A 27,911-nucleotide genomic window follows, 5' to 3' on the forward strand; every position below is an offset into this window, starting at 1 on the left:
TCCGTGGTATGGAGGAAGGGATGCACTATGGACAAAGCCATGGGGTCCTAAAGGAAGCGTGTTCTTGGAGGCATGGAAGACTATCATAAATTTACTTTCTTTTGACTATTTGCACAGCCCACTGGTGGTGACAGCAGTGTTTCACTGCGTTTTGCCCCTCCTAGTTGAATGGCAGAGTTCCAAGCAGCTCATGTTAGAAGCAATGTAACCATGTTCTAAATGCACTGAACATTCCCTCTGTCTCAAGTTCAAATATTCACCAAGTACCTTAAACAAAATTCTTTGCCCTGAACATTCAGAAGAGCCGGCCTGGCATCCATGCCTGGCTCCCATTGGTTCTCAGGCTGTGCACGTGGGCTGAATGGGCTGCACACATCGGTGACTCTAAAAGGCAGGTTGCCAATGCGCACGTGTCTGAATCCTCCCCACATAGAAGGGCAATGATTTCGAGGGAAAGGCAATGCAATCTGAGGCTGAACTCACCCCCAGCTGCCAGTGATAGCCAGGGAAGGAAAATCCAGGAAGGCATTATTAGAGACCTTTTATTTTAGCCGTGGCAGGCTTGCAGGTGAGTGTCCTCATGGAAAAGCAATACTGCCTTTTCATTTCCCACGCCAGACTAATTTTTACAGCACTCATTGTTAGATTCTGTTTGCACAAACTGGAAGTCTATATAGTCTGCTAGGAACCATCATCTTCTTGTGAGGAAAAGGCTTTGGAATGCAGAATGGCAAAGGTTGGGGGTGTCTTGACTTCTGAAGTAAATGTCCCTTGGCCATGCAGAGTGATGCCATGGCTTCCAGGAGGAAAATCTTCTGTGTGAACTCCTAATAGGCTCAATTACCAAATACCTCCAGCTATTAGATTTTTATCTGTCATTGTACTCTGAGCCCACCCTGGGAGTCTAATTCAAAAGTCCCCATATGAAGTAAAGGCAGCATCTTGTGGGAAACACCAAATACCAGATACAAGTGGGGGCCATCCTGCGCAGATCATGCTGTCACATTAGAGGGCAGCTCAGAGAAGACCCTGGCATGAGTAGGAAGAGGAAAATGCATTGAAAATGAGAGCATCTGGTTTTGTGTGGTGAGGACCCGTGGATGAGAAAGACATCCCTCAGAAGAAACAAACAGCGTGCACAGGTACTGCCACACTGTGTGCCTGCTGTCCCTGCAGCTGTGACTGCAGCATTCTCATTATAAATACTGTCACTTGTTTTTAATCTCCTAGACTAGGATGACAAATGGAGTTAGCCTGATGCTTCCTGGGGCATGCGCGTTTTCACTTCTAATTTACAACCACGCTTCAACGGGGACTTTTGGAACATTTGGTACATGCTAGAATTTGGATCTCAAAGGCCAGGCCCATGAATTGAAGAATGGGGAGGCAGATGCTCTTGGAGGTGGGGCCCCCCTGAAGAGTACAGAGGGGCTCCTCCCCTGTCTCTGTCCTTTCTTTGTAGGCTTAGCATACTGTGTGAGTGTTCTGTTCTGCCACCTTTTCCCACCAAGATGTGCCATCTCACCATAGACCCAAAAGCAACAGGAAAGAAGAATGATGGACCAAAGCCTTTCAAACCAAGGGCTAGGTGTGGTGGTGCAATCCTTTAATCCCAGCACTCAGAGATAGAGGGATATCTATGGGTTTGAGCCAGCCTGGTCTATATTTTGAGACAAAACAAACAAACAAAAATAAATAAACTATGAACCCAAGCAAACCTTTCTACAAGTGAATTGTCTCAGATGTGTCATTATAGTAAGCAGAAGCTGGCTAACACGACACTCACATGAAATCCGCTATTTCCTACTAGAGTGAGAGCAGCAGCAGCATACTCTTCAGCTTGTTTACAACATCCAGGCAAAGCCTGCTGGCTACAGAAGCCGAGTATCATCTTGTCAACCTCCAAAGCTGTGGGTCACCACACCCTGCCATGTTCAGGAAGGACTTCCCTTGTCAGTAATGAATGCACACCTGGCCAGGCTGTTGGGTTACTCCATCCTGGTTTTACCGTGACATCGTGAAAGGCTGTCTATGGGCAGTAGGACAAGGGCCCACATGTAGTCCCGGGTAGCACGCCATTGCTAATCATTGGAGTCTAAATTAGACTGGTGAGATGGGATTGACTGACAGCCTGTTATCCTCAACTTCACAGGAATCAGAGCTGGCTTGTGAGGCAAACCATCATGCCTGTCAAGGGCAGGAGGAAACAAAGGGCTGAGGAGGCGAAGGAGGATCAGTGGTGAAGGCTGACTGCTCAGGCATGTTTTATTCATTTTAAACGTTTCTCCCAGGAGAGGAGGAAGCCCAGGCCCAGCACAACGCACTTGCCCAGGACAGGTAGAAAAATAGGCACATGCTGCAATGACCTTATAGTCTATGAAGCCATTTGACCAGCAGTGTTCGCTAAAGTGCTTCAGGGAAGCCCCCTTTCTCTGATGTAAGGTCCTGATGCATTTATAGACTCCCTGGCCAGGTAAGGACAGGCCCACAGACCTCTTCCTGGGCAGAAGATTCCAGATGGAACTAAGACACCTCGATCCTTGGCAAGGGCTTGGGCAAAGGAAAAGTAGCCTCCACCCTTTCAGTTTTTCCCGTTTTAACTATTTTATGTGCATACTTTTCCAGCACTCAGTCCACCGCTGTTCTCAGTACACTTGCGGAGCTGTGCTCGGTACACTGCAGTGCTGGACTCGGTACACTCTCAGTACTGCACTCGGTACACCGCTGTACTCAGTACACTTGCAGAGCTGTGCTTGGTACACTGCAGTGCTGGACTCGGTACACTCTCGGTACTGCACTCGGTACACCCTTGATGCTGCACTAGGTACACCGCTGTACTCAGTACACTTGCAGAGCTGGATTCGGTACACTGCAGTGCTGCACTCGGTACACCCTCGGTGCTGGACTTGGTACACTCATGGTGCTGTACCCGGTACATCCAAGGCGCTATATTTGGCACATTCATGGTGCTGTACAGGCCTCACCTCTGCCCATTTCCAGAAATATTCTCATCATCCCAAACAAAAACTCTCTATTCATTAACCAATAGCTCCATGGTCTTATTGCCCCCCCCCATTCAAACCATGGTAGTCTCTGTTGTTTCCCATCTGTAAAATTATCTATTCTACATCTCTCATACATGTGGAATCATGTACCTTCTACTTGTAATCTTATCTGGCACACTGTCTGTAAGGTTCATCTATGTCATGGCTTGTGTTAGTAATTCATTCCTTTTTAGGGTTAAGTACTACTCATCTACTCATCTGTCTGTAGGTAGACACACTTTTCCCCTTTTGGTGGGTATTGTGGCAGATACTACCATATACATTGTGTTTTCTGTACATTACATAAGCACCGTGTTTGCTATGAGCAAGTGTCTGTTTAAAGGCACCACCTGCAATTCCTTTGGATATATACCGGCAGTGGAATTGCTAGATCATGTGGTACTTCTATGTTTAACTTGCTGAGAATCTGCCAAACTGCTTTCTGAAGCAGCTGCACCCCTTTACAGTCCCATCAGCCCTGGAGGGCTCCAATCGCCCCACATTCCCGCCAACACTGGTTGTGTTGCATTTTGTCCTTTAAACAACCGGTGGGACAGACGTGAAGGAGAATTAGGTGGGCTTTAATTTTCATTGCCATACTTCTTCTAATTGAATCATTAAGGGTTCTGCTGCGTTTTTCTCAACTCCTGGCACAAGGTGTGGGTGAAGCCCATTCCCTGACAAGTCTGGGGGGGGGCATTGCAGCAATCTCAGCTTGTAACTGTCATACCCAACACCACACAAAGACGGATTGGGGTTGGAGCAAGGCAGACACCTAATCGAGAGGGCACCTTGCCCCCCTTACAGAACAGCTTGAAGGGGTGCTTTCCTTTTTTAAATATAGCAGCATCAGAAAGCTGTCTTACAGCGAGCAGGCAATTCTCCCATCAAGCCTGTGGTGATAGAGGAGGAAGACAGTCTCATGACTGTCTGAACGGAGGGACAAAAGCACCTACCCAGGCCATGAGCCTTTTGAGGAAGAAGCTGATGGCTCTGAACTGACAGCAAGATCAGTAAATTACACCTAGGGTGACTGGAAAGAGACGGATCTGGAGGCATCAATCACATGAGCCCTTCCTCTAATGATTGGCCCATGGCCGCAGGCCTCCTTTATGCTTTGACATAAAAAGGCCACAGACCAGAGTGCATTTCTCTTTAGAACGAGTTGCTGCTGATGGCATCTCGCCTTGATAATGCTCTAGAGGAGGGTGTCTCTGATGCTGGGACTGATACTGGTGGCCTTCAGGGGGGAAAGGTCATGGCCCATGTTCTTGAGTACTTCCATAAAAGATAGTCTGATGCGCCATTACTGTGTCTGTGTGCTCCTGAAGCTGGGAGATTTGTTTGATGCCATGGAAGTTGAGGCAAGAAGATCAATAGAGGCAAAGGTTCCCCAAAGCTGGCTTGAGGCCTCTTACTCGAATTCAGATCAACAGCAGCGAAACTGCCCTTTACCTGCCCTGCTGGCCCAAGTTCCAGATCTACCTTGTCAGTGGGTCAGGAAGAGCAATATTTACAGAGAGCACAAACGTAGGATCCAACTTTGAGCCACAGAGGGGCAGATATCACCTTCAGAAGCCCACTACTAGGATTGGGTATGGTGGTACACACCTTCAATCCAGCCCTTTGGAGGAAGACGCAGGTAGGTCTCTGTGACTTTTAACACAAGCCTGGTCTACAGGGAGTTCCAGACCAACCGGGATTACACAGTAAGTCCCTTCCTCAAAACAAACAAACAAATAAATAATTTTTAAGGAAGCTTATTATTAGTGACCCACTTCCATCAGCCAGGTTCCACCTCCTAAATGTTTCACAACCCTCAAATGAACACCCCAAGGTGAAGACCTACAAGAAAATATTAGCCCAAGCAGGATAATTCACATCCAGACCTTCATGGTTTCTAAGGAATAACATTTACAAGACATAAAATCTGGATAGTCTATTTAATTACCTTTATCTCTGTCTTCACAGAGGTTCCCTGAGAACTTCTTCAGGGTTACTGCTCACCAGTACAAACAGCACTTCAAAGTCTGTCAGACAGCGGCTTCACAGATGAGAATTCTGAAGGTGCTAGGATTTTCTTTTTCTCCCACTCAGTAACTGTTAGAACAAACACTGGGCAGTGTCAGGATTCATTCTGTCTTGCCTTGATCTAGGAATCAGCCGCTCAATTCCAGGAACTCCTCAAGGAGCCACTTTACATGTTTGTTTTCTGCCAAGAGTTTTATGAAGATGTTCTTTCTCTCTCTTTGGGGTTATTTGAAAAGCTAAACAACCAATGAATGGTGGTGATGTCAGATTTGAGCTCATTGTTTTCATTACCTATTCTCTTAAGCTGTAGAAACTTTTTAAATTTTAGGAAGTGGGACAGACATGAAATCCAGTGGTCTGGCTTTCCTAAGTCCATAAAAATAGAAGCATATAACAGCCATCAATCATAGACATGAAACCCTGTGTCAACTCTACAAGAATACTTCTGTCCAGCTACCCTCTGTTCTTTCTTGTTATATGTCATGTGACCCAAGGACACCACTTCTGAGGATTCCAGCTTTGAGTCAAGTTCAGCCCCCATCCTCCTGCTGTTTCCTCCCCTTGAAGCCAGAAAAGGCTAAATCCGGTGTCTATATCCTTCCAGCCACCTCTTCCTACACATCCCTGAAAATTTGGCAATACTTTCCCATCTGGAGGTTGCTCTTCACTCTTCCTGACTTGATCGTATAGTTCTTGCAGAGCTGAGTCTGTCTGATGGAAATCTTGTTCTAAACTGCTCGCTGCTCCCCAAATTAAAAGAGAGACTTTGCCTATCCAGCTTCCCAGATCCTAAGCATCCTAGAGTGAACTTCCTAACCCGAGGCCCCACATATGATCAGGCTCTCCGTTCTTGGAGAACAGCCCCACCTCTCATCACTCTGTAGTCATCCCCCAACCAGTTTCGCTTCAGGCCATTGCCCACACAGCCTACTCCTCTCTATACCACTGTCCTGGGCTTCCTCCAATCGCCTAGCATGAGGCCCCAGCATGCTCTCCTTCAGCTGCCCAGCCACAGCAGCACCAGCATCTCTTTGCCCTTGATGCCTGCTGCTGGGTTGGCTTCCCAAATGCTGTTTGCATATGACTCAAAGAGTGAGTCTTCCAAGACTTGTTCTCAGCTCAGGGGAAGAAGAGAACATGTTCTCCTTTCCAGCAAATCAGCCCTATGCTAGATTTGCACCAACCAAATCCCCTGGAGAATGACGGGCCACCAGAAGACCAGCAGTAAGGAACTGCTGGTAAAGGCACATACACTCTGAGATCAAGCTTAATTAAAGAACATCTGTGTCATTTGGAAGTGATGAAACCTTATTAGTATCTCATTGGCTCATACCACTTCTGGGTGAGCTGGAGAACCAAGAACAAAGAAATTGAACAAAAGGCAGCTATTTTTTTTTAATTTTTCATATCAGTAAGCTGGTGGTCATGTCTACAAATGACAAAGCTGATTTAAGTTATCTTAGTTGCTGTCACATGGAAGATTTAATTGGATCACAGAGCCGGAGAAGGAGTTGAAGCGACGAGCAGAGAGCTAGACTAGAGGCCAGAGTTCAAATACCCCAAGACCTTCCCCTGAAGACTTGGTGTCCATCTGGAGCACAGTGGCACCTGCAAGGAGTTGGAACACATTTAGAAGCTGTGGTCATGCAATAAACCCCAGCATTGCCTACAACTCTGCTGCAGTAAGGCAATCTTTCGTTTACAGACACAGTAAATGTGTGTCTAGCTGGAGGGTCAGTGGCATAGGAATTTCATGGGAATGTCTTCACTTGCTGAAATCTAAACTTAGCTATGGTGTTTAAATATTATCTCTTTGTGTTTAACTGCAATTGTGCTTTTACCTTTTTTCTTAGAAACAAGTAATTAGGAATACATATTTATATATCTCACACATAATAGAAATGATAGAAACCTTAAAAGGTGCCCTAGGAACAGATGGTAGTTTTAGAACAAAACAGATCCATTAGCTGTCAAATCCAGTGGGTGAAAACTAGAGTGGGTTCTCAGGTAGTGCTAAGAAAAGCTCCCACTTATTCTAATACCTTACGGTGCAGATTCTTTTGTTTAAAAAATGGCATGGGAGGCCTGTGATGGCTCACAATTAATGAATGTAACAAATTACAAATGAAATAAAATGTTTATCTGATCAAATGATGTGAAACTTAATTCAAACAACATATTTAAAGGTGGTATACTTGACTTGGGACAAAATGGCACAAATTTCCAGATAAGTTTAGCTTTTCTGTCTCCATTCACAAAAGGGAAGAATGGTCTTCCATTTTATTAGAGTACTTTTGTGACTAGAGGAGCTCTTATCATCCTTACAGATAAAGGAAATGGTTTTTCCAAGGCCAGACAACTGTTTCAACTAAGAGCAGGAACTCGGAGTCAAGTCCCTGATCCGGTTCCTTTCTCCCACCTCCACCAACACTAAGCAGCCATTTCCCAACAGGATGTATTCACCAACACTCCTATCAGAGTGGCTGTACATGTGTGTTCATGCAGCTCTACTTGTCTCTATGAGCAACTTTACACTAGTGTGTGTGTGCATGTGTGCAGGTTATAGGTTGATGTAATGTGTATTCTTTCTTCATCTAGTCTCTGATGTTGACCTCTGGCTTCCATATGTGCAGCAACACATGTGCGTGCACTAGCCCATGAATACACAGTGTACACACACACACACACACACACACACACACACACATACACACACACACACACACTCAAGCAGAAGGAAATATAAACACAAAACACCAGTGAGCCACATCAGGAGAAACAGCTAAGGCCAAAGCCTGCTTCCTACCAGCCTCTTCATGTGTTTGAACGCTTCCCCTCTCATTCAGAGCAGGAACCAGCGGCTACTCCTGAGCTTGAAATGAACTGCATTGGATGATCCAGATGAAAGCTCAGGTCTGTTTGTTTGTGGGTGTGTCCAGGATGTTAGAGGGCCCAGGAGGAAGCTCCATCTCTTCCAAATGTGCCAGTATCTTTAACTTGAGTTTCCATGCCCCTGGTCCTTGTGACAACCGGGCCTATGGGGAAAATCCAACTCCAGTGTTGAAGGGAGTCCTCTGTTACTTTGTTCCAACTGATTGTTTTTGTAACCAGGAAACTCTCTGTAATTTATACACTGCATGAAGCAATGGTGATGTCATGAGAATGCCTCTGGCCCTGATAGATAAACTGGACCAGCCTGAGAATCAGTGCTCTGAGCAAGCTATACATTTTCACCTCTCTATTTTCAAGTCACACGGCAGATTCCTGCTGTCTGTCTGTCAGAAGGACAGCAGGATAAAGGTAGCAGAATGGCTCTCAGGTTTTTGGACTGAGGCTGGGGCAGCAATATTTTGCGTAGAAGTCGATTGCGTCCCCCAAGGCTTCATGTAGTGACGTTAAATCCCCATCATGAGGCATTAAGAGTGTGAAGTCATCATCTGGCTATGGTGTTCAGAGATGAGCTCTCTGGAAATTGGTTGGGATTATATAAGGTTATTAGAATAGATCCCTAAGAAGACATACATACATACATACATACATACATACATACATGCATACATACATACACAAGCAAAGATCCTCATCTCTACCATGAAATGCTGCTTTGGGACTCTGCCAGCAAGGATATCAGATGTGAACATTTGAAGCTCTGGAATGGTGAACTGTGTGAACCTCTTCTCTATATAAGTTTGCTCGTCACAAAAAGAGAAACATGGCATGTACTCTTTCATATATGGAATTTAGACATAGATCTGGGGAGTGCCAGCCTACAATCCCATGGCCAGAGAGTCTGGGAAACAGAACCTTCATTCAGTGGCTGATGGAAGAAGAGGCAGACTCCCATGGCTAAGCACTGAGCTGAACTCAAGAAAGCCAGTAACAGAGAGGGAGGACTGATGACCAAAGGGATTAAGACTGGGCTGGTTTAACCCCCAGAAACAGCTGACCTGACAAGGGTTGGCTCTTGAATCCCAGGCTGATGCCTGGGAATCCAGCATGGGACTGATCAAGACTCCCTGAATGGGGGTGTCAGTGAGGAGGCCTAGGTAATCTATTGAGCCTTGGGCAGCAGATCAGTACCCATCCCGAGTATACACACAGACTTTGGACTCCCATCCAACAATGTGAGGTGCACTCTCACCCTGGACTCTTGGGGAAGGGTCTAGGCCCTGCCCTGGATGAAATGACAGACTATGGACATCCCCATTGAGGGCCTCACCCTCCCTGGGGAAATGAGGGGTAATGGAGGGTTAGGGGAAGGGACCTGGAACTGATTTGTGAAGCAACCTTGTTTCTAATTTAAATATAAATTTAAAAATAAATAATAAAAAAGAAAAAAAATAAGTTTGCTCATCTCAGGTATTTCATGACCCCAATGGAAAGCTGACTATCAGGAGCCTTGGAGAGGATCCTCGCTCTTCCCACTAAGAATAACATAGTGCAGTCGAGTCACCTCTCAGACTCTTCTCCATTCCTTCTATTTTTGGCAAGTGGCACCTGATTGACAAGTTGAGACAAAGAGCTGAACATACTCAGGCAGCATCTTCTTCCCCCCTCTCTTTGAGTCAACACACATGTTATTGGCCAGCTCTCTAGAATTATGAAGCACTCATCTTGTTTTGGGCTAGAAAAGTCTAATTGAGAAGTAGTATGTTTAGCATTAATTGCCAAATTGACAGAAAGACCTCTAGCACACCCGTGATTATCTAGATTAAGGTATCCTCTGAGGTCCGTGAAGAATTGTCTTCATTATGTTCACTGACTAGGAAAGCATATCTCAGGTGTAGGCAGGGATACCCTGGATTATGTAAAATGGAGAAAGTAAACCAGACACCTACATGCATTCATGGCTTCTGCTTCTTGCCTGTGCATGCCATGTGACCAGCTCATGCATGCTCCTACTTCTGTGACTACCCTGCCACAGTAGGCTATAACCTGGAACTGTAAGCCAACAAACCCTTTCTCCTTGTCTAACTCAGAAACAGGGAAAGAAACTAAGACAAGAAATAAGCCCACTTTTTTGCTTGTTTGTTTGTTTTTGTTTTTCTGAGACAGGTTGCACTATGTAGCTCTGCCTGACCTGAGACTCACTGTGTAGACCAGGCTGGCCTCACAGAGATCTACCTGCCTCTGCCTCCTGAGTGCTGGGATTAAAGTGTGAGCACCATACCTGACTCAAATCCCACTTTTTTAGTAGACTTAAATGCCATTCTCCAGTTCATTGTACTGATGGCTGGAAAAGTATTTGTAATTTATGATCACGGTATCAGAAAACCCACCTGGCCACTAGGCATCAATCTGTCAGTAATACAATGTCTTAATTTTTCTGAATGTGAGAGAGGAAAATTGGGGTAGAGAGGATAGAGGGCTTATTTATTCAGGCCCAAAGGGAAAGGATCAATTTAGTGCCTGGAACTTTTTCTGGATTTTAGGCATTACTTAAAGTTAGTGAAGGTAAAGAATGGTTCTAATGAAAATACTCAAAGTAACCTGGGCATAAAATTATAAATAGAAAGGCTATTTTAGAGTTGATCCTACTCAGACTCCCAATGAGATCATTAGTATTTGAATAGAAAGCCAGGTAGCCATTCTCACCACCAGAAGTTCAGGGAAAAACCACCTTTAGGGTTTCCAGAACGTGTTAGCATTCTCAGTGGGCAGATCTCCCAACTCATTCCTTCACCAGAATGAGCTCAACAGCCAGCCAGCCTAGTCTCAGGTTCTAAAAGCTAGTTTTGGAGATGGCAAGATAAAGGCCCCAACTCAATTTCAGTCTCTTTTAAGCATAACGAACTTCAGAAATACAATGAACAAGAGGCAAGACCTGGATGAAGTCCAATTGGTTTTTGGACATGCATGGGAAGAAGAGAAGACAAACATGAAAAATGAGCTTATGTCCCAAGGAAAGATGCAATATATGAAGCATGACTGTCAGTCCCAGGGGATCTGAATGTCCAGTCTGCAAGGAAACTCTGTCAAGCCTTGGGTGACAGTTCTTGACTGTCTTTTGGGTTCTATGGTGGATACAATGGATTGGGGTCTGTGAGGTGTTGAGCACTGGGCTGGGCTGAGGCTTGGATCCCAGGCCAGTGTCCACATCCTTGATAAAAAAATCATCTTCTGTTTGTATAGCAGGGGAGACAGGAGCCTGAGCAGCCTTCTTCCACCTGTTCTGAGTGGGTCTCCATTCAACAGTAGACCTGAACTATGGTATGATATTGAAGGCTCTCTCCTAGGAAACAGAGCTCATGGAAGAGTCTCCTCCTCCAGCATCCTGAAAAGTACCTTTTCCCTCCCCACCTGCTCAGGCTGCCCCATTTGGCAGCCACATTCAGAATTACTGCTGTGTTCCCATCTGCTGAATCCCCTCAGAACATCAGGGATGAGAGCTGTGCCCTGTGGATGCTTCCTCCACCTTTTTTTTTAATTTTTACTAATAACTGCCTAAGGACAGAAATACTGGAAGACATTTTAGGAAATCCCTTCTGATACATGAAATTACCTAGAGTTCACTGGAGAGTTGCTGCATAGGACAACCAAGAGTCCCCATGATTCTCTTAGCCAGTGTTGTCTGACTTATTCCAAGTGGGCAGAATTTACTCCAGATGAGTTAATCACTTGGAATAGAATATCAGATGCCAGACATCTAGTGAACAGCAAGGTTCTTCTGTATTTTGAGGGTTTTAAAGTGCAAGGATGTGTGTGTGTGTGCGCACACACACTCACACTACACATACAACCTTGCTGTAGAAAGGTGATCCATAGGGCATGAAGACACAATTATTTTCAAATACATTCAAAATGACTACTTTCTTTTATTTTCACTTTTGTTTATAAAAACAGTCAAGAAGACTACATATGTAACCTGCTTAATTTTCACCTAGAATTTGAGGATATGTTCTCATTTCCTTCTCAGTTTAGCTGGGGATTATTTAGATAAATGTTACTATCTATAATCTAGGAAGAGATTTAAAGCTGTGGAGTCCAGCAGTGTGATAAATGGTATTCTGTATAGTCCTTCGTGTCAAAAGCTAACAATACCTCCAAATGCTCTGGCATTCGTAAAGGTCTAAAACACATTTCTCCTTATTTGCAGCTTGCCTGGGGAACTTTTTAGGCTAAAGTGTTTTCAGAATTGATAGGCAGCTGCCTGGGGAGGAGTGGGTAGAAGAGATTAGGAGAAGGGAAATGCAACCCCCCTGCATTTTCTTCTCACCTCCTCCCAAATCCTTTTCTACATTCGGCCACAGGTCTGAAACGCACTGTATGTGTCAGGCGAGGGGAAGCACACACCTATAGTCCCTCATTTGCTGGGAGCCTGAGGCAGGAGGATTGAGAGTTTGAGACCAGCTGGGGCTACATAACAGGACTATCTCACAAAAGAGACAAACAAAACTATTGAAACTCGATATGCTAAATCTAAACCTTTATTACTGGGAAAATGGGTCCACAGGAGAGCAAGAGGACTTGAGTTCAAGTCCTCAGCACCCATATAAGAGTTGAGCATGGCAATGCATGTCTGTAACCCCAACACTGGGAGGTAGAAACATCTGGATCCTGGGGGATTGCTGGCCAGCCAGCATGGACAAAGCAGACAGATGCAGGCTCGGTGAGAGATGCTGCCTCAAAAATTCAGGGGGAGAATGCCAGAGAAAGGCATCTAACATACTTTCTCGCCTCCCCATGGGCATGTGTTTATAACCCCACCCCAACAAATACTCAAATATTCAGAACAACTGCAATAACCCTATGAGACTCAGTGAGATAAGTGCCAACCTGGGTTACATAGCTGCTCCCACATGGTGGGAGGATGGGCTCTTATCAGCTCAAGGTTGGCTTCTGCCTTAATGAAAATATTATTGATACACATTGGGGGAGGGCAAGAAGATACTGGCGCCTAACCCCATGGCAAGATTAGAAATGCTGGCCTGGTGAAGGTGCCACCTTGGAAGACACACAACCCAGGGCCTGGCTGTATGGAGCTTGGTCCGGCCATTCTCATTCATCTCTTGCAGGCCCACTGACTTCTTCAGACCACGGGTGTGTAGGCTTGCCCTCACCCTCCATTCAAATTCTAGAAGAGTAACAAGATGGTGAGCTAAAGACACGGGGTGGGGCAGGGGGGGATGGTGTTGGTGAAGAACTAGGCAATATGATTTCTGACAGTTGTCTGGCATAATTAAAAAATTGTTAAACAGAGCTAAGGGGGGACTTCAAAAATAGATGTGCTTCTGGATGAGATTCTAAGAGCATGCTGGGGTTTCTGCTTTCATTTCTCTTTAAAGGGAGCTACTGTCAAAAGCTGGGCTGAGACTCAGTTAAAGATAGGTGGTAGTGACACATGGGAGCTGACGTCAGAGATGCTCTGAGGGCTGTAGGAGGTAAAAGGGCGGAAAGATGTGAAGACATGATCACCTGCTTGAATTTCCCATGATAGCTGTAATGGTATTTTTAACTCTATTCAAGTTATTGAAAGGCAACGTGCTTTGGGGTTAAAATCAAAACACGCATGCTCTGCCACACACAGGAATCCCCTAGAAGGATAAAGAAGAATAGAGGGAGGAAAGGAGAGGCTGGGAGAGGGGAGTCAGCCGTTCTTCAGCATAGGCCCCAGTACCGAAGTGAGTGGGTGTGGGTACCAAGACAGGCAGTCACATACTCCTGCGCACCCAAAGCTTGTGGAGTTCCGCATCAAGGCAACAAAGCTCTGGGAGCATCTATGGACATCAAGGCTGTAAGAATCATATCCACTCACCCATCAAGCCCCAAACTTCACTGACAGGAGCTGGTAGGCCACTGTGGTTCATGCAACCTAAGTGAACAGCGACAAGAGCCTCACCTTCAACACAAGGCCTGGTGGACTGTGTCAGGCAGGGCACACAAATGGTTTAGAGTCTTCCAGAAACAAGTGTTCTGCTTCTGGGTGGGACTATTCACACTAGAACTAACACAGTGGGTTTTAGCACTTGAAGACTTACCAGTCCAGGTTTTAACTGTCTCTGAACAACCCCTGATGTTTGTAACACGTCATCACTGAGGCCCAGGGATCAAGATTGTGAGAGCAAAGCCTGGGAAGGACAAGAAGTGATACAGCCTGGCTTTGTGTCACTGCTTTTCTGCTCAGCAGCCCTTGTCAAGAAATGGGATGTCATGTGGCAGTAAACATGTCCCCGCCACTATTTTTACAACAGAGATGCCTGTGTTAGAGACTTGGTTCCCAGTGTGGTAGTGTTGAAAAGTCTTGGGACCTTTAAGAGGTAAGGGCTATGGGGATGGGAGGTGACTGGGTCATGGTCACATTTGCACTAGGATAGCACTGGTCTCAGAATAAGTAAGGACTAGTGGTGATGGGTTAGATTCTTTGACTGAGCTATGACAGAACAATATTACCCTTTTCCCTTGCTTCCTGCCTACCCTGTGGTATCTCCCATGAAGATGCTATCCACTCCTTTATGATGCAGCTGGAGGTCCTCATCAGAGGCCTGAGTGGACCACCCAATTGTGGACTTTCAGCCTTCCAAGCTATGAGCCAAATAAACCTCTTTTCTTATAAAAAAATACTCAGAATTCTGTTACAGCAATATAAAATAGACCAAGTCCCTAAAGAAAACTTATGCTAATTTTGGAAGTGAAAAGAATGCAAGATGTTCTCAGCCAGAGGTTTTGCCAGAAAAAATGTACTAAATATAATTATATTTTTTCTAGTTATTATTATTGTGTGTGTGTGCGCACGCGCGCGTACGTGTGTGTACATGTGCTGTGGTGCACATGTGTAAATCCAAGGACAACTTCATCAAGCTGGTTCTCTCCTTCCACCTTTATGTGGTTCCACGGATTGCTTGGATATATTCTTACCTGAAGAGCCATTTTTCTGGCTCCTTAATTATAACTTAGAAACTTGTAGGAGTCTGGGAGGAATTGGTGGAGGGGTGAAAAACAAACACAGTCTTCGAGAGTAGTGTGAAGAAGGCTACAGAAGGAATTGCAAAGGTGCAGTATGGTCTCGTGGATACTGAATCTGTGGACTATTTACTTAGAGGCCTGATAGAGCTATGCTCATTGTGGGTACCAAGATCACACACAACAAAAGGAATCTTCCTTTGAGTGGTTTAAATTTGATAAGCAAACAGTCGTCTTCTAGATTTTCTGTGTGAATTCAAATAGTGCATTAACTCCTTGACAACTGTTGTTGTCCATGAATTATTTCTGTTTACAATGTTAGTGCAGCATTCAAGGTACCTTCCGAATGTTGGTTCTGAAGACTATGTCAAAGAAATTGGTGGTATGTTCACCTGCCTATTGAGAAGAGACAACTCCCAATTGGGATCACAAAAACTCAGAGAAAGAAGCTGGAGTTCAGTTCATAGGGATTCTCAGTGTCTTCCACTCTCCAGTGCCCGTGACTACATCCTGAGCTGCAGCCACTGGGTTTTAACAATTACGTGTGGAGTGATGCACTCTGGCTGGTGGCACCAAAGTCGAGGGAACGCTGAAGATGGAGCACAAATTCAGCGAGTATCTGGATATCCATGTTCCACAAAATCAACTCTGGAACCAGGTGTTGTGGTTGCGATCCCAACACTCAGGAGGTTGAGGCATGAGGATTATGAGCTTGTGGTGAGTCTGCACTAGGCAAGACCTGTCTCAAAGCTGAAACCAGCCATCACTGAGGACATGAAGAGCTGGCTACTTCTGGGGCACTGTACTGCACTTTTCTAAGCCCACAAGTCACTGAGTATGACAAACCTGCTCCCCTTTGAAAGGAAAGAATGCCATGCTTTGAAGTCCAGTAGTAGCTTCCTCATTAATCACATTGAAATTAAGAGGAAATTCATTAATGGAAGCATGGTGTTAATGGTGGTCTACTCCTGTACTTACAAAGCAGAGGCAGAATGGGGCCAGCCTGGGCTAATAGTGAGTCCTTCTTTCAGAAAATAGAGGGAAGGATGACTTCATGAACAGCTTGGGGCGGGGCTGCTAATGTCACGTGTTGGGAGTAGAGGATTTTTATTATAGTCTGTGTTTGCCCTTGTGCAAGCTGGGCCCTGCTGGCTGATGGAAGGTAAGCTTTCATATTGCTCTGGACCAAGGCATGGTCTTGGCTGTGCAAATGCCAGCAACCCACTCCTACCTTGTCTTCCTTCCCACGAATTTCCATTTTTAGTCTGCCCCTTCTATGTCATTTGAGCCCCCACCTCCCACTCAGGCAGGTGTGGGCATTTCCTATCTTTGCCTCCTCTACAGTCTCTGAAAGAAGCAGAGGAAATTCTCATTGGCAAAGAGAACATCTAGCTCCCAGTAGAAGTGATTCCATTCAAATCATCTATGGAGGTTGCTGGCTCTAAGAAATTTGAATTTAAGATCGGGGTGGATTTGAGCTGGTGCCCTGGCAGCTATAATGTGATTCTAGGAGCCTTTCTCCCAGCATTCCCTTTGGTCCTGACACCAACTCTAAGTCCTTGCCTGACTGGTCCCACCATTTTTTTCTCCTGCGCTGAACTTCTCATCTTATACGTCTCAATTTGGCCCCTGATGGGGTGAGTCTGTGGCTCTTTTCTCTTGAAGCTATTCTCTGATTGCTTACCCACTGCTTTGCTTCTACTTAGTTTGGCTAATAGATAATTAGATTATTAAAGCTGATTTGTCCTGAGGGTGTAAGTCCTGGCTTTTAAAATAAGTTAATCCTTGGGCCAGTTCTGTGGCCTTGATAATAGATGCCACTGCCCCAGCCTTGGGTGCTTTGTCTGTGTGGCCAGACAGGAGCCCACTACCCTGCTCATCTCATTTGTAAGTTTATATCCCCACCATACCTTGATGGGGGAATGTCCTTCTATATATATGATTCTCTTATTGGTTGATGAATAAAACACTGATTGGCCAGTAGCCAGGCAGGAAGTATAGGCAGGGCTACCAGATGAGGAGAATTCTGGGGAGAGGATGCAGAGAGGACTGCCAGAGAGATACCATGTAGCTGCTGAAGGAATAACAACTCTGAACAATATCCAGTAAGATAAGACCATATAGAAATACACAGATTAGTAGTAATGGGTTAATAATTAAGAAAAGAGCTAGCCAGTAGGAAGCCTAAGTCATTTGCCAAACAGTTTATAATTAATATAAATCTCTGTGTGTTTATTTGGGGCTGAAGGGTGGCTGGACTAGGCTGGACAGAAATACCTGTCCATTTACAATAGCTGGTGTGACTTTAACCTTGGGCTGAAAGTATGTATTTCATTGTCTACCTATTTGCACCTCGTGTCATGGTATATTAAAAATTTACCTTGATGCATTTTCTGTTCTTGCTTGATGGTATCTGTGATGGTTAGCTTCAACAGTCAAATTGACTCAACCTAAAATCACCTGGAAAAACAGTCTAAATGAGAGATTGTTTAGGCCATGTTAGTCTGTGGGCATGCCTGTGGTGGATTGTCTTAATTTAGTTCATTGGTATGGAAAGGCATAGCCCACTGTGGACAGCACCATTCCCTATGAAAAGGATCCCAAATGGTTTAAGAATGAAGAATTCAGGCTGAGCACAAATGAGCAAGAAGGTATGTCCATATTCATTTTCTCTGTTAATGACTACGCGTGTGGTGTGACTAGCTGCTCGTAGTTCCTGCTTTGACTTCCCCCACAGTGGTGAACTGTTACCTGAAACTGTAAGATGAAATAACTTTCTTTCTCCCCAAGGTTGATTTTTGTCAGTACATTTATCACTGTACATTTATGAGACTGAACAGTGTCTCAGGCCAAACCACCAGCTCCCCCAGCAAAGGCCCAAATCTTGTCATCTGGTTCATGAGACCTGGAACATGACAGATGCCCAGAAGTCCTTAGAGGCACTCAGGGGTTCGGCTAAGTTCTGTGGGGAAAACCCTTGCAGCATTCTGGAACCCCAGCCTTGCCCTGGAGCAGGGTAAAGAAAAGTGATCAAGTTGGAAAAGACAGCATTGGCCCCATTCATCCTGCAGCCCTGTATACACCTTTTGTCTTTCTCATTCTATCTGCTTTGTTTTTCCAGATGAAGTGGAACTCATCTCTTAAGATTATGATACCTCTAATGCCAACTGACCACAGTTCAGAAAATCAGATAAGACAAACCCATGTTCCACCTTTTCTCTTGCTATCAGTCAAAGGCAGGACTCAGTCCACAGAAGTCATGTAAATGCCACAGGAGCAGCAGCATGGGTGCCCGCCGGTTCCACTGGGATCTGGACTCCTGATGTACCACCAGCCCCAACTCTGGACCCCATTTTCCTCAGGTATCAGGTGTAAAAAGACTTCCACTTGCAGAGTTATGACACAGCTCAGTACTGATGACAAACCCCATTGTTAGGGTGGTGATGGGGGTCTAGGCATGGATCTTGTTCTCAAGCTGATACTTAACCACAGTCAGGCAATCACTAATGTGTTATTCATGGCACCTCGGCATGACTTTCAAATGACATTCAGCTGAAACAACTCCCTTCTATCTATTCTCATTTGCTATTCTGAGCTCAGAATGGAGGATGAATTTTCTCTAGAAAAACGGAAAAATAATCTCTTGTACCAGGTCCCTAGGCTTCTGCATGGACTTGGCCTGCTAAGGTTGAGGGATAGGTGGACAAAAGTTTGGGTGGGTTGTGGAATTTCTCAAGCCACTAAGGCTACGGACATGTATGGGACTTGCTACTATTTGGAGATACCGTGGGAAGGTGAGTCAGGCAAGCGCTCTGATTTTTCAGTGAGCAACTGTAGAATTTTAATTAGCTTTGAGTCCATTCTCTGCTGGAAATAGCAGAACTCTGAGCATTTCTTCAATAGCAGTACAGTAATTATAACAATTCTGCAAGGAATAATTTACAGGATGTATTTCCGTTAGCTTAGCGGAATAAGAAAGGCCTCATCCAGTTCTGTACTTGGTTCAGGCCTAGACTTGCTGTCAAGTGAATGCTTAACAGGATTGGTGCCAGTAGCAAGGATCATTTGGCTCAAGCTCACTGCAATATGCTAAAACGGGACTGTCCAACCAGACTTTCTGCAAACATTAAAATGTGCATCTTGTGCAACCTAACACAGTGGCTATTAGCCACATGTGGCCAACCAGAAGTTGAAATGGGGCTAGTTGTAACCAACATCTGAATTCTTAACTGCATTCAGATTTCTTTTTTACTGCATTCCAATATAATGAACAGAAATCTACAGAACCACATGTGGCTAGTGGCTGCTTCATGAGGCACATATCACTAAGATACCAAGAGGAGGTCCCACTCAAACCACCCTACTGTCTGGAGAACCAGTCAGAACTAAGAGGAACCTGCGTCTTTGCCCTACTGAAGAAGTCCCTCCGAACACTGTATCATGGTGTAACAGAGGCCAACTAGTTAGGCTTCTTCATTTGTTATCTGATGGCAAATTAGAAACATCCGTTTAGGAACAGGAAAGTACAGTGACAACAGCTCCAAAGTAAAACATTTGAAAACAGACTAGTCCTTGAAAGGGTGGAAGAGTGCTGAATTTCTGGACTTAAGGACCAACCAGGGCCATTCATATTTTAAAAACATAGCATTTGGTTCTGTGGACCACTAATACAATGTGGATATTAGGAATGGATGCTTCAGTATAGGAGACAATGAACAAGCCTAGTTCACACCCTTCAAAGTAGCAGAATCATGAATAGGTAGGTGGGTTTGAGTTACCTGGAGCACATAACTTCTGGTCCCACCTTTTCTCTATAAGAAGAAACTGTAGCACCCATGGTGTCTTATTGCTCTTGGGGGTGGAACCTCATATGCCTACCTTTGTACAGGATCTGCCTGAGGTAGCATGATCTACTACTATCCATGCCTCAGATTACCTGACTGGTCTCCAGCTCTACCGTTTATCCTTTTGCTGAAGATATCACCATGCATCTTCCATGCAACTTCTATTAGAGGATTTTTCCACCTATCCAAGCCCTCTTCCCTGGCTGCCTCCCAGATGCCCCCAGATCTCAGTTACCTGTGAAGAAGCATAAGGAGCCCCCATATCTAGGCCTGGTTCCCTCATTATTCCTGCTTCCATCTGAATTCCCATCCAACCACCCTCCCGCCTCTGCTTGACACATCTTCACTGCAAGCTTTTCTCATCTGTTTCCCCAAACAAGTGGGATTGGGTCTGGCCTGATTCATTCATCTTTACATTCCCTGTTCCTGAACAGTGCCCAATAAAGCTAGGTCAAAGAGTGAATGGATTTCTATTTCCTACCACTTCCACATCTTTTAAAAGCCTCTTCAGTCTCTTGAGATGACTCATGTTCTCTTAAAGAACCATCCTAAAGTTCTTACTGTCCAATAATGGGTTGTCATGAAAGCCTCAACTTGAAATTCCACCCACACCCTTCTTCTCCATTCCATTTAGCACACAGCCTCAGAATCATCCGGTTTCCCTTAAAGTTAAACCCAGGGAGTTCAGGCTGGCATGCATCTGTGGCCCTGTCCTTGGCGGCGTTGCTGTCTTCCTGTTTTCACTGCCTCCCCTGGTGCTGTCCTTGGCAATGTTGCAGTCTTCAGCGCCTCCTTCTCTTGAACGTCCTAGGAGCCCCTGGCCTCCTCACATACTTTATCTTTGACCCATCCATATTCTTATTCTAAACCCTAAATTTGCTTTGTTTTGTTTTAGTTTTCTTTGTTAAAGAAAATTCTTTGAAAATGGGAATGAAACCTAAACTCATTCCCAGCTCTCCTGGTTCCCAGTCCATTTGAGACAATTAACACTGTTACAAAGGAAGATCACAGTTGAACACTGCGACCCTTTGGAAGAGCCCTCCCAAAGCCACATTCCCCATTTCATACCATCTTCCCTTCAAAGAAAGCATAATAAAAACTCACACTTATCTCATTTATCTTCTCCCAGTCCAAACGATGGGCAATACCATAAGCTTCTTTTTCTTTAGAATGAGTTTCTTCATCAATTCAACAACTTTCTCTTTTGGATGGCTTTGTTCCTCACCAAATTCCTAACATAAATTATTATTCTCCCACTCATTTTTTTGTTCCTGTGTTTTGAGATGATGTACTATCACTCTGTAGCCCAGGCTAGCCTTTACTCAGAGTGATCCTTCTGCCTCAACTTCCCAAGTGCTAGGATTATAGGCCTGAGCCACCAAACCCAGACTTACAGTTTTCTTTAGTGTTTCTTATTCACTTACTATGTTCTGGGCACTGTTCTGGGAAATGGCAATGAGAAAGATAAGAAAAAAACCCCATTCTGGCAGAGGATATATTGTGTGTGGGAAGGAGACAGGGGATTGAACCCAAGTCCTTATGCCTATAAGTCAAGTGCCTGCCACTGAGATACACCCTCATCCCTAGAGACTGCATTTTATTGGTGAATAGGTATAATATATACATAATGGTATATATAAATATATAGGCATATGTGTATATTATATAATTATTTTAATTTAGATTGTAATAAGTTATATAAATGCTATGTAAAAATTTAAAAGCCCGACTCTACAGATTCTCCTCATGCTGTTACTGTGTATATGCTCCAACCTCACTCCTGCCAGTATATTCTTGGGGTTGAATCTCCAGTAATCTGTAAAATCCTAGATACAACTGAGGGAAATGGACTTCTTTCTCTTCCAAACTAAATTAAAATTGAAGGAAAGAAAGAGGATTTAAGGTCCTCACTTCCTCCTGTCCATTGGACCCTGTCTACAGTATCACATGAAAGGACTGGAAACCACGCTGTGAAATACATGTGTATATAAGAGGTCATTGATAAACTTGTAAGGCAGAAAAAAAGCCTGACTCTATCCTGGCATAGTATTCATGATGGAAATTGCAACTTTGTTCTTTAAATACAGAGTCCTGTCACACCATACTAAAAATTCTTATTTTTATTTTATTTTGTTTTAATGAAAGGAAATATTACATACTCATTCACTACAGAGAGAGCTGTGAGGTGTCCACTGAGGACAAGATACTGACATGCATGAAGCTGCAGGGAATGGAAGGAACTCTTCCATCCCTAATCGTGTCACACACACACACACACACACACCATTATTACCATAATGTTCCACTGCCAATAAACATTTAGAGAATCCATCCATCAATCCCGTTCAACAAACCTTCTTTGCTACTTGGTTATGTACAAAATATCTAGCAAATTACTATGAGATCCTCAGCAATAAACAGGATCTGCTTTCAATTCCAAGGAGTTTTCTGTACAACACAGAAGCCACCATTCCAAGTGAGGCTAGTCTGTAGCACCACTAAGGTACTTAGGAACCAGGAAACATACCCTAAAACAGTCACTCCAGTCCTAACTGTATGGCTTGTAAGTGGAGGCATAGAGAAGGACATTAGGAATGAGGGGTCTCCAAGACTCCTGGGGTCTTGGGGTGCAGAGCCTATGGGGCTGAGAAGGCTGTAGGAAGAAAGAGAGAGAGAAAAGTAGCCTTGAAGCTGCTGACACGCTGTGGGATTCTGGCCCATTTGGCCACAGACTTTAGGTCAAAACAACAGCTTAATGAGAACAAGCTCCATGTCTCCACTCTTGGGAGAGAGAAGAGCTGGATGTAGGTGCTGCAGAATGGCAGCTGGGTTCTGTTCTAGGAGGCTTACCTAGGACAATGACAGCTCTGATGGCTGGAAGTGCTGAGAGCTTTGCCTGCGTTCACTCATGAGGCTGTCACAATTCTCCTATGGTGGGGATCTTTGATTGCCTTTATTTAATAGATGGGGAGATTGGTGCTCAGAGAAGTTACATGCTAAAAGAGGCACAAGGGAGGGTTGCCTATGTTCATGTTATCCTGCTCTCAGGGCTAAGAAGGTTCTATGTTCCTTTGTATAGATGAACTCCACTGGCAGAAACTTCTTGAAGAGGGAACACATAGAGAGAGGTGGCTTTGTGATATCTCCATTAAGGCTGGTATAGAAAAGGGTGAAGAGATACAAAGGCAGGATCTCCTGTGGTCACCAGCCCTGCAGCTGTGCCTGCAGCCCAAGACCTCTCTCTGCCATTTATTGTCCAATGTTGACACATGTTGAAACAACATAACTTAATGTTAATTTGAAACTATAAAATATCAGTAAAGCAAGGCTATTATAAAATAATCCACAAAGTGCATGGAAGCCCAACACCAGTGCAGTATTTGTTTTGTGTCTGTCATCCAAAGTGGGCAGGTTAGCAATAACAGTAGTATATGTTCACATTCTGGTATGTGTAAACATCAAAGGCTATTGTACAGTCTCTGTGTCAAGCATCATCCTGGTGACTGATACGTTATGTCTGGAATTGTCTCGAAATCAGTCTTAGCTTGATGGTGCTAACTCTTTTAAGTGTTGTTTTCCTAGAGGCAACACTTAGACACAATTACCACTCCCTGAGGACAAGGTGGCCTCTACTGTTGAGACCCCGAGCCATGTTCCTGTTCCACCAATGTTCCTGAATAGTAGAACCATAATTAGGGAAGGTGTCACTTTAAAGAGGCACAGGTGACAGGGGCAGGCAAGTACACACTCTGGAATGATGTCACCACAAAGCTCCATAAACAGGAGACAACTTGTATGAACATGAATTATTTGCCCTCTGGTGGGGCATGCTAAGGAGGGTCCCCAGCTCAAGTGCAGGGAGACCAAGGGCCTGATGGCCACCATCCCAGCACTTGCCTCTCTGCACTTCTGACAGTGGCAGTACTGACACTGTCAAGAATGCAGAGAGGGTCTCATGTGTCCCTCCCAGAAGTACTGTCCATGGCTTCTACAAATGAGCATATTAATTAGCAATTAAATTAAACAATAAAACACATCGGGTCACCCCATGAATAAATACAATTTTGTTTCATATAAAAACTAGATTTTAGTTTTGAACAGTTTTAATAGAAGAAATGTTGTTTTATTTTATGTATCCAGTGAAATGATCCCATTTGATCTCACCCTTTCTAAAGCATTTTGTAAATTTTAAGCCTTTATAAGTTATGTGTTAACATACTTTAACACACTGCATATTCTATATATTTTGACATTTTTTCAGAAGTTCTTAATCTTCCTAGATATAAAATTAATATAGCTCATCAAGAATAAAGTAAGGGTGGGGGGAGAGGAAGGGAAGTGGGATGGATGGATGGATGGATGGATGGATGGGAAAGACCCACTATTTCAGAATGAGCAAAATCCTCATTTTTGCTTTTGAATTGCTTCAAGTTCAACCTCCAGAAACTTTTTACCCATCCATTTAATGGGTGTGTACCCATATCCAGAAGTGCCACTCTTCTGCCCATTTAGTGAGTGTACACCTATGGTAGTTTGAATGGAATTGGCCCCCATAGCCCCATGATCTCATAAGAGGTGGCGCTATCAGGGCATGTGGCTTTGTTGGAGTAGATATGGCCATGTCGGAGGTTTCGTATACTCAGGTTACTACCCAGTGTCTCAGTCAACTTCCTGTTTCCCACAAGATGTAGCACTCTCAGCTCCAGCACCACATCTGCCTGCACGCCGCCATGCTCCCCTTCGTGATCATAGTGAACTGAACCTCTGAAACTGTGAGGGAGCCACCACAATGAAATGTTTTCCTTTATAAGAGCTGCCGTGGTCACAGCAATAAAAACCCTAACTAAGACAACACCCCTATCCGGAAGTGCCACTCTTGTACGTATTTAATGAGAGTGCACCCCTACCCTGGAGTGCCACTCTCTTGCTTGGGACAGTTTGGTCAGTTTGGTCCCAAAACATGTCAAGAGCCCTGTTCTATGATGAGAGCACTAGGGTATCAGGGAGGCTGTCCCCTGGCTCTCAGAAGCCGTCTCTTTATTCCAGTCCACAGTGGAACAGTGCAGGCACCCTTGCGTCCTTGTAACTGGGACAATTTCCTGGGGGGGGGGAGACAAACACTGTATTAGAGTGAGGCCCAGGCACAGAACGGTATTACAGACCCCAAGCAGAAGCTTCAGAGGGAGGACACGTGTGACTGCAGCACTCTGCTCCTCATGTGAGCACATTTTTGATGCTCACAATCAGAGGGGGTGGCTACGAGCAGATTCCACTCACACTTTTCAGTCAGTCCGGGGGGGGGGGGCGGATGTTGCCCACTAAGTTCTCACCTGGAAGTCAACAGTTTCTAGCCCACATAGCAAACACCTTTTCCCAAAAAAATCACATTTTTGTCTGTCCTGCCATGGAAGAGAGAATTCCCAATGAAGAATAACAGCCTCTTCCATAACCTAACAACAACAAAGCATCCCTTGAGGGCCTTTGTCGAGTTCCCATGAATATGCTGGACAAATAAATTTCTGGTGTCGATGGGCTTTCCTACCAGGACTTCTTGACCCCAAGCTGCTTGACTGAAATGAAATGAATTGGAGCTGTTAACAGGAAGTTTTAGGGTTGCTCTTCCCTCTCCATCTCCTCAGTGCCTCTCCCTAGACCCTGGCATCTTGACAGGCAGACTTCACAGCAGTTACCTATGTCACTCCCCCACAGAGGAGCCATAGAATGGAAGAGAATACAGAACAGAGGCAGCCTTAGGGAAGTGCTGCCAGGGGCTCTCTGCCTCTGCCTCTGCCTCTGCCTCTGCCTCTGCCTCTGCCTCTGCCTCTGCCTCTGCCTCTGCCTCTGCCTCTGCCTCTGCCTCTGCCTCTGCCTCTGCCTCTCCCCTACCCTCCTTCCTTCCCTCCCTCCTCCCGGCATCTCTGTTCTTGTCTCCTCACATCCTATGGCCTCTGTAAGCTACAGAGCTGCACCTGGCCCACCCCTTTGGTGTGAGCATCCAGATCTCTCGTCTCTCCAAACACAGAGCCAGCCCTCCCTTTCCTGCTCTCCTAGCTTCTCTTGCACAGAGTAGCGCTGTCATTTCCCTGCACTCTGTGGCAGAAACTTGGAGTTATCTCCGATCCTCACTCCCGCTTCCACTAAAATCTCCTAAACTTGGATTTTTTTTCTCAGTGTCCCTCTCTTCTTTGTCCCTTCCTAGGATGCTTTGCTGCTGCCTGGGTCCTGGCTCTCCTCACCTCAGACCTCAATGGTCTTGGAGTTACCTCTCTGCCACAGTCTCTGTCTTTGCAGAGCAATGGGTGGAGGGTGGGGGTGGGCAGACCTATTAGCAAGGGAGGGCAGATGAGAATGTTGGGTGGGCCAGCTGAAACTCTCCCCTCACAGTGCTACTCAGACTGTGGAACTGCTTTCAGCATGTGTGGTCCTAGGCCCAGGACTTGGGAATAACCATCCTATTCCTCTCAATTACTCAAGACAAGACAACACTAAGTACTATAATAAGTATTGAGTTACAATGATGGCTGCAAGAACACCCCTATCTGTATAAAACTTATGCCATCCCAGGAATAGATAGATCACACTTCGTTTATTTAAACAAAGATGTTCAAGAAGGAAAGAAAGTCAAAGAAAGGAAATGAAAGTCAGTAGGACAAATGGGCAAGCAATATAGGACAAGATGCTCACTGTCCCTGGGAAAATGCAGTTCATATCCGCAGTGAGAAGTCACTCTACACCCACCAGGAAGGCAGGATTGGAAAAAAAAAACAGAAACAGAAAGTAAGTGTTTACAACAAGGATGTGGCAGAATCAAGTCCTCCCACATCAGTGCTTGGGATGTGAAGACAGCTTGGCTGGTGCTCAAAAAGATAAACATAGAACTACCATATGATCCTGCATTTCCACTCCTACATGTGTGTCCAAAAGAACTGAAATTACGTGTTCATGTGAAATCTTGCACACCGTGTTTACAATACCACTGTTCACAATCATTAAAGGGTAGAGACAGCCAAAATGACAACAAACTGGCGAATGGTTAAACAAAATGTGATGTACCTGTACCGTGAAATACCAGCCAGCCATATAGCATAGCAGAGTGCTGGCAAATGCCACATTGTGAATGAAGGTTAGAAATACTCTAAGCAGGCTGGGGTGCTGCTTCGTGGTATGTTCCGTGCCTAACATGTGTGAGGGCCCAGCACCACAGAAATAAAAAGTTAAGTAAGTCAGATACAAGGGACGTATAAGGAAGGATCCCATGCAAAGTAAGAGCCCAGAGAAATAGCAAGATTAGTGGCCTCTAGCACTGGAGATGGGGTGAGGCAGAGAGACTGTTCGGTGGGTATAAGGTCTCCTTTGGGGGGTGATGGAAATGTTCTAGAACCAGGTCGTATCAATCGTTACACAAAATTATAAATGCACTAAACTCCACTAAGTCACCCACTTGGCAAAAATGACAGTTTCACATCATAAACACTTTAGCACAAGGTTTAAAGGAAGTTAATGAGAGAGGTCACAGGGTGTTCTTGGAATAGGAGTGTCAAGGAAGCTCAGTTGATGAGGGAGGGTTTGCACAGAGCCCTGAAGCAGGACGGTATGAGCCTGGCAGTAAGCAAAGAGGGGACTTCAGAGAGGAAACAGATCCCATCACACAGACAGCTCAGCTCACTTTGATAACAGCCTCACTCCGCTTCCTCCGGGGTGCCCTCTGTGCCCAGTTCCTCTTCTCTTCACCCACCCACCATAGGGCACCAGCCACTGTACCCCCCCCCAGCATCCCAGGTGCTTGGAGCTGTTCCTTACCAACAGAGTTGCCTCCTCTGGTCCTTGTGGTGACCTCTGACCCTTCTAGTCTCAGTCCAGGGAACTGCTTGGTCTTGGGCAGTTATGACGCTGCCATCCTGTGAGTGACCGTCTCAGGCTGAGTCTACCGTTCATCGTCATCTGTGCAGGGCCTGGGAAGTTCCTGTTTCCTCATGTGTAAAATGAGGGTTGTTGAGGATAGCATTGATGATTTCAGGGTGCCTAGCTTAGTACCCGATGCATGGGGAGTTCTCAGTGATGCTGCCAAAGTGGTCACTTCAACCTCTACCTG

At 45.0% G+C, this 27,911-nt stretch overlaps 1 long non-coding RNA gene across 1 annotated transcript; it reads right to left on the minus strand.

Annotated features, from left to right (window-relative positions):
- Positions 1-6,455: 6,455 nt before the first annotated feature.
- Positions 6,456-20,390, minus strand: LOC121143748. The gene is made up of 3 exons (XR_005881072.1): positions 20,301-20,390; positions 17,356-17,435; positions 6,456-6,683 (listed from the first exon to the last, which is right to left on the minus strand). It is a non-coding gene; the product is annotated as an uncharacterized LOC121143748 (long non-coding RNA).
- Positions 20,391-27,911: the final 7,521 nt, after the last annotated feature.

This window comes from Mesocricetus auratus, unplaced genomic scaffold, assembly GCF_017639785.1.
Source record: "Mesocricetus auratus isolate SY011 unplaced genomic scaffold, BCM_Maur_2.0 Super-Scaffold_100013, whole genome shotgun sequence".
In the NCBI taxonomy this organism is placed as follows: domain Eukaryota; kingdom Metazoa; phylum Chordata; class Mammalia; order Rodentia; family Cricetidae; genus Mesocricetus; species Mesocricetus auratus.